Raw genomic sequence first — 6,274 nt, forward strand, 5'->3', positions numbered from 1 at the left:
CACAGAGTTTGTACGTTCTCCCCTTGAGACCGCGTGGGTTTTCTCCGAGTTCTTCGGTTTGCTCCCACACTGGAATTTAGAAGGATGAGAGGAGATCTTAACGAAACGTATAAGATTATTAAGGGGTTGGACACGTTAGAGGCACGAAACATGATCCCAATGTTGGGAGAGTCCAGAACTAGGGGCCACAGTTTAAGAATAAGGGGTAGGCCATTTAGAACTGAGATGAGGAAAAACTTTTTCAGTCAGAGTTGTGAATCTGTGGAATTCTCTGCCTCAGAAGGCAGTGGAGGCCAATTCTTTGAATGCATTCAAGAGAGAGCTAGATAGAGCTCTTAAGGATAGCGGAGTCAGGGGGTATGGGGAGAAGGCAGGAACGGGGTACTGATTGGTAATGATCAGCCATGATCACATTGAATGGCCGTGCTGGCTCGAAGGGCCGAATGGCCTCCTCCTGCACCTATTGTCTTTTGTCTATTGTCCAAAGACGTGCAGGTTTGTAGGTTAATTGCCTTGGTATAAAAATATAAAATTATCCCTAGTGTGAGTAGATAGTTTTAATGTAATAATACATTTTTATTTGTCATATGTAGGTTGGCACAGGTTCAACGGTACAATGAAATGTATTTGACAAGACAACGGGTCACCTCAGCAGTAATATTCCAAGGATAAATAAGATTTTTTTAAATGACATTAAGGTAAAAAGACAATATTAAAAATAGTTTAAAAGACAATATTAAAATAATCAACATGTATGATGTGAAATGTGTTTGAGTTCAGAAGCCTGATGGCCTGATGGTAGAAACTGTTCTTAAGTCTGGTGGTACATGCACCATACTCCTGTATCGTCTGCCTGACGGTAACAAGGAGAACAGCCTGTGTGCTGGGTGGCTGTGGTCCTTGATGATGCTGCGTGCCTTCCGCAGGAACCGCCGGTAGAACATGTCCTGAATGGCCGGGAGACAGTTGCCAGTGATGTGCTGTGCCGTCTTCACCACTAACTCTCTGTAGTGGTTTGTGGCTGTGGGCAGAACAGTTCCCGTACCAGACTGTAATGCAGCACGTCAGCAGGCTCTCGATGGTGCATCTGTAGAAGATTGTGAGGATGCTGGCGTTCATGCCAAACTTCCTCCGTCTTCTCGGGGAAAAGAGCCGCTGGCCGGCCTTCTTTGTTATTGTGTCCGTGTGCAGTGTCCGGGAAAGGTCCTCTGTGATGTGCACATCAAGGAACTTAAAGCTGCTGACCCTTCATGTGCTGGTCGGTGCAGACTCGGTGGGCCGAAGGGCCTGTTTCCACATTGTGTCTCTAAACCAGCGTTCCTCGGGTTCCGCGAGACAAATAGCGATAAATAGGCTAATAATATCATCATATCATATCATATATATACAGCCGGAAACAGGCCTTTTCGGCCCACCAAGTCCGTGCCGCCCAGCGATCCCCGTACATTAACACTATCCTACACCCACTAGGGACAATTTTTACATTTACCCAGCCAATTAACCTACATACCTGTACGTCTTTGGAGTGTGGGAGGAAACCGAAGATCTCGGAGAAAACCCACGCAGGTCACGGGGAGAACGTACAAACTCCTTGCAGTGCAGCACCCGTAGTCAGGATCGAACCTGTGTCTCCGGCGCTGCATTCGCTGTAAAGCAGCAACTCTAACGCTGCGCCACCGTGCCGTACCGTGTAAATGCATTGTCATTATGGTGTTTAATTTCACGATAAACAAGAAAAATACTTTTTGTTACTTTTTGCTTAAACCAGCTATCAGAAAAATATATAATTTTTGCCTTATGAACTTTAATTTTATGCAAGAGAAAGAAAGAGATTAATAAAGGTGTATAATAATTTTTATGTAGGGTTCCCTGTGACATGAAAATTATTTCAAGTGTTCCGCAAGGTTAAAAATGTAGAGAAACCCTGCTCTGAACTAAACTGAGGCTAGTCTTGCAATTGATTCTGGCTTGCGACCCATTGAATGACATTTGCTGACTGGCTTGAAGAAGGGTCTCGACCCGAAACGTCGCCCATTCCTTCCCTCCTGAGATGCTGCCAGTCCCGTTGAGTTACTCCAGCATTTTGTGAAATAAATACCTTTGATTTGTACCAGCATCTGCAGTTATTTTCTTACATTTGCTGGCTGGTTTGGTTTGGTAATACAGGTTTAGCTAGATCAAATGCAGGCAAATGAGCAAAAAAAAAAAAAAAAAAAAAAAGTGCTGGAGGAATTTGGCGGGTCACAGCATCTGGAGGTAGGGTTGGCAACTGTCCTGTATTAGCAGGGACATCTTCGTATTTTGTGCTAAATTAGTTTGTCCCGTGCGGGACAGCCCTTGTCCCGTATTAGTAGGGTTGCCAACTTCCTCACTCCCAAATAAGGGACAAAGGGTGACGTCACCCAGCCAGCGGCCATGTGCTCCCGCTCCACCAATGGCGTCCGCCATTGGTGGAGCGGGAGCACGTGGCTGCTGGCTGGGTGAGGTCGCGTGGGGCGCGGGGCGGTGCCGTCACCTTGTCCCGTATTTGGGAGCGAGGAAGTTGGCAACCCTACTGCAGAGGCAAGGCGATCTGACCTCAGTCTACAAAAACAGATTATTCACCCAACATTAGCAGGGAAAGTGTTATATTCAACACAGTTGTCATTTAGGGTCAGAACCCTTCACTGGTTTGAAGAAGGATCCTGGCCTGACGATGGCCATTCCTCCTTGGCCGCTCCCTGATCTGCTGAGTTCCTCGGTCTGGTTGTGCTCTCGATCTGCGGTCTGTTTGTGGGCCAATGGGACTGGCCAAGGAAAGGTGCCTTGGTCAGCATGAACAGTTTGGGCTGAAGGGCCTGTTTCAATGCTATAATAACTACTGAGTCCCTGCTGCATAAAGCATCTTTAACTGCAAGGTTTGATTTTTAATGGAGGGGGCGAGGGAGAGGGAAGGGAGAAGGACGGAGTTGTGGAGGAAAGGATTTAGAATTAGATTTAGAGATTCAGCGCAGAAACAGGCCCTTCGGCCCACCGGGTCCGCGCTGCCCAGCGATCCCCACACACTAACACTATCCTACACCCACTGGGGACAATTTTTTTAACATTTGCCCAGCCAATTAACCTACAGACAATAGGTGCAGGAGGAGGCCATTCGGCCCTTCGAGCCAGCACTGCCATTCAATGTGATCATGGCTGATCATTCTCAATCAGTACCCCGTTCCTGCCTTCTCCCCATACCTGTTTGTCTTTGGAGTGTGGGAGGAAACCGAAGATCTCGGAGAAAACCCACGCAGGTCACGGGGAGAACGTACAAACTCCGTACAGACGGCGCCCGTAGTCGGGATCGAACCTGAGTCTCCGGCGCTGCATTCGCTGTAAGGCAGCAACTCTACCGCTGCGCCACCGTGCCTGCCCTAATTGTAGAGAAAGAGTTTGGGGTTCTGGAGAAAAGAATTGTTGTCTCGTCAAGGCAATTTTATTTGTGTAGCACATTTAAACACAACCCACGTTGACCAAAGTGCTGTACAAGGCACGGTAGCGCAGCGGTAGAGTTGCTGCTTTACAGCGAATGCAGCGCCGGAGACTCAGGTTCGATCCTGACTACGGGTGCTGCACTGTAAGGAGTTTGTACGTTCTCCCCGTGACCTGCGTGGGTTTTCTCCGAGATCTTCGGTTTCCTCCCACACTCCAAAGACGTACAGGTATGTAGGTTAATTGGTTGGGTAAATGTAAAAATTGTCCCTAGTGGGTGTAGGATAGTGTTAATGTACGGGGATCGCTGGGCGGCACGGACTTGGAGGGCCGAAAAGGCCTGTTTCCGGCTGTATATATATGATATGATATGATATCAGTGCAGGTACTAAAGAAGAACATGTCGTGATGGACTGGTGGTCTGATATGACCCTCCAGGGGGCGGTGTTTCCCCACCTTTGCTCCACAGAGTCTCAGTGATTATCACAGAGACTTGCTCATACTTTCTGTGAATGTCAGAATCAGAATAACCTTTATTTGTCATCCAAAAAAACCAAGTCTCTTGGACGAAGTTCCGTTACCCACAGTCCAACAATAAGAGCAATAAAAATAAGCAATAACACACACACACACAATCACAAACCAACACAAAACAAAAGAAAGGAACATCCATCACAGTGAGTCTCCTCCAGTCACCGTGTCTCCTCACTGTGATGGAACGATCAGACTTCAACTACTTTGTTCAAATGTTCACAAGTACTGATAGACCTCTGCTGCTTTTCCAAGGGGTACAAGAAGATAACTACAGATGCTGGTACAAATCGAAGGTATTTATTCACAAAATGCTGGAGTAACTCAGCGGGTCAGGCAGCATCTCAGGAGAGAAGTAATGGGTGACGATTTGGGTCGAGACCCTTCTTCAGACTGAGTCCGAAGAAGGGTCTCGACCCGAAACGTCACCCATTCCTTCTCTCCCGAGATGCTGCTTTTCCAAGGGAGTCCTTTGCCGGGGAGAGGGGGAGGGGGAGGAGAGGGGATGGGAGAGGGGGGCGGGTCCCGACATAGGGCACCCTGGCCTTCCCTCTGGCTCCCATTCTCAACTCTGACTTGGTTTTGAGGTTTGAGTGTAAAGATGCAGCATGGAAAGTGGCCCTTCAGCCAGCCAAGGCCATCGATCATCTGTTCACATGAAGGTGGACACAAAATGCTGGAGTAACTCAGCGGGACAGGCAGCATCTTGGGAGAGAAGGGATGGGTGACGATTTGGGTCTTGACTCGAAACGTCACCCATTCCTTCTCTCCCGAGATGCTGCTTTTCCAAGGGAGTTCTTTGCCGAGGGGAGGGGGAGAGGGGAGTGGAGACGGGGGAGGGAGGGGGGGGGAGAGAGAGGGGAGGAGGGGGGGGGGGGAGCGGGGAGAGGTATTTGGCAGGTCACAGCATCTGGAGGTAGGGTTGGCAACTGTCCCGTATTAGCAGGGACATCTTGTATTTTGGGCTAAATTAGTTTGTCCCGTGCGGGACCGCCCTTGTCCCGTATTAGTAGGGTTGCCAACTTCCTCACTCCCAAATAAGGGACAAAGGGTGACAAGAGGGGGGAGGGAGGGGGGGGAGAGAGAGGGGAGGAGGGGGGGGGAGGAGCGGGGAGAGAGAGGGAAGGAATGGGGATGGGGAGGAGGGGGTGGGGGAGTGGAGGGGGAGAGGGAAAGTGGCCTTCAGCCCGCCCACATGAAGGTGGACACAAAATGCCCGAGTAACTCAGCAGGTCAGGCAGCATCTCAGGAGAGAAGGAATGGGTGACGTTTCGGGTCGAGACCCTTCTTCAGACTGGTGAGTTCTGTTGCATGTCTGCATTCACTCCCCCCCCACGCAGGAGGTAGTTTACAGAGGGCAATTAATCTATAAACCCGCACGTCTTTGGGGTGTGGGAGGAAACCGGTGCACCCGGAGGAAACCCACGTGGTTGTGGAGAACGTGCAAACTCCACAAAGATGGCATCAGAGGTTGGCATCAAACCCTGTTGACTGGTGCCGTGAGGTGGCAGCTCTACCAGCTGTGTTGCCCGAGATGATCAGTTCGATTGATATATTTTTTGTCACACATGCAATTAAACGTTACCGAGTGAAGAAGGGTCTCAACCCGAAACCTCACCCATTCCTTCTCTCCGCGGATGCTGCCTGTCCCGCTGAGATACTCCGGCACTTTGTGTCCATCTTCGGTGTAAGCCAGTGCCTGCAGCTCCCTCCTACACTATTAATAAGGGAGTTCTGTAAAACGGCGTGTGGGGAATGGGGAAAGAGAGGCATCTGCTGAATAGCTCTTGCAAAGGGCTAGCACCGGGACCTGCGGGCTGAAAGGCCTCTCCAATTTTGCTTGTAATCCAGGCGGCCATTTGGTCCATTGAGTCGACAGCAGATCTCGCATCCGTCCTGTTTCCTGGAATCTATTCTCCCTGTTGCACCCAGCAGTTTCTCTTCATTCTCTCACCCACCCGTCTACAGTAGGCTCAACCTACCAAACATGGTGGCACAGCGGTAGAGTTGGTGCCTTACACCCCTTAGAGACCGGGTTCGATCCTGACTACGGGCGCCGTCTGTACGGAGTTTGTACGTTCTCCCCGTGACCTGCGTGGGTTTTCTCCGAGATCTTCGGTTTCCTCCCACACTCCAAAGACGTACAGGTTTGTACGTTAATTGGCAGGGTGTAAGTGTAAATTGTCCATCGGGTGTGTAGGATAGTGTCGATGAGCGGGGATCGCTGGTCGGTGCGGACTCGGTGTTTCCACGATGTATCTCCAGACTAATAAACTAAACAACATCTATA

This window comes from Rhinoraja longicauda, chromosome 36 (assembly GCF_053455715.1).
Source record: "Rhinoraja longicauda isolate Sanriku21f chromosome 36, sRhiLon1.1, whole genome shotgun sequence".
Taxonomy (NCBI): Eukaryota; Metazoa; Chordata; class Chondrichthyes; order Rajiformes; family Arhynchobatidae; genus Rhinoraja; species Rhinoraja longicauda.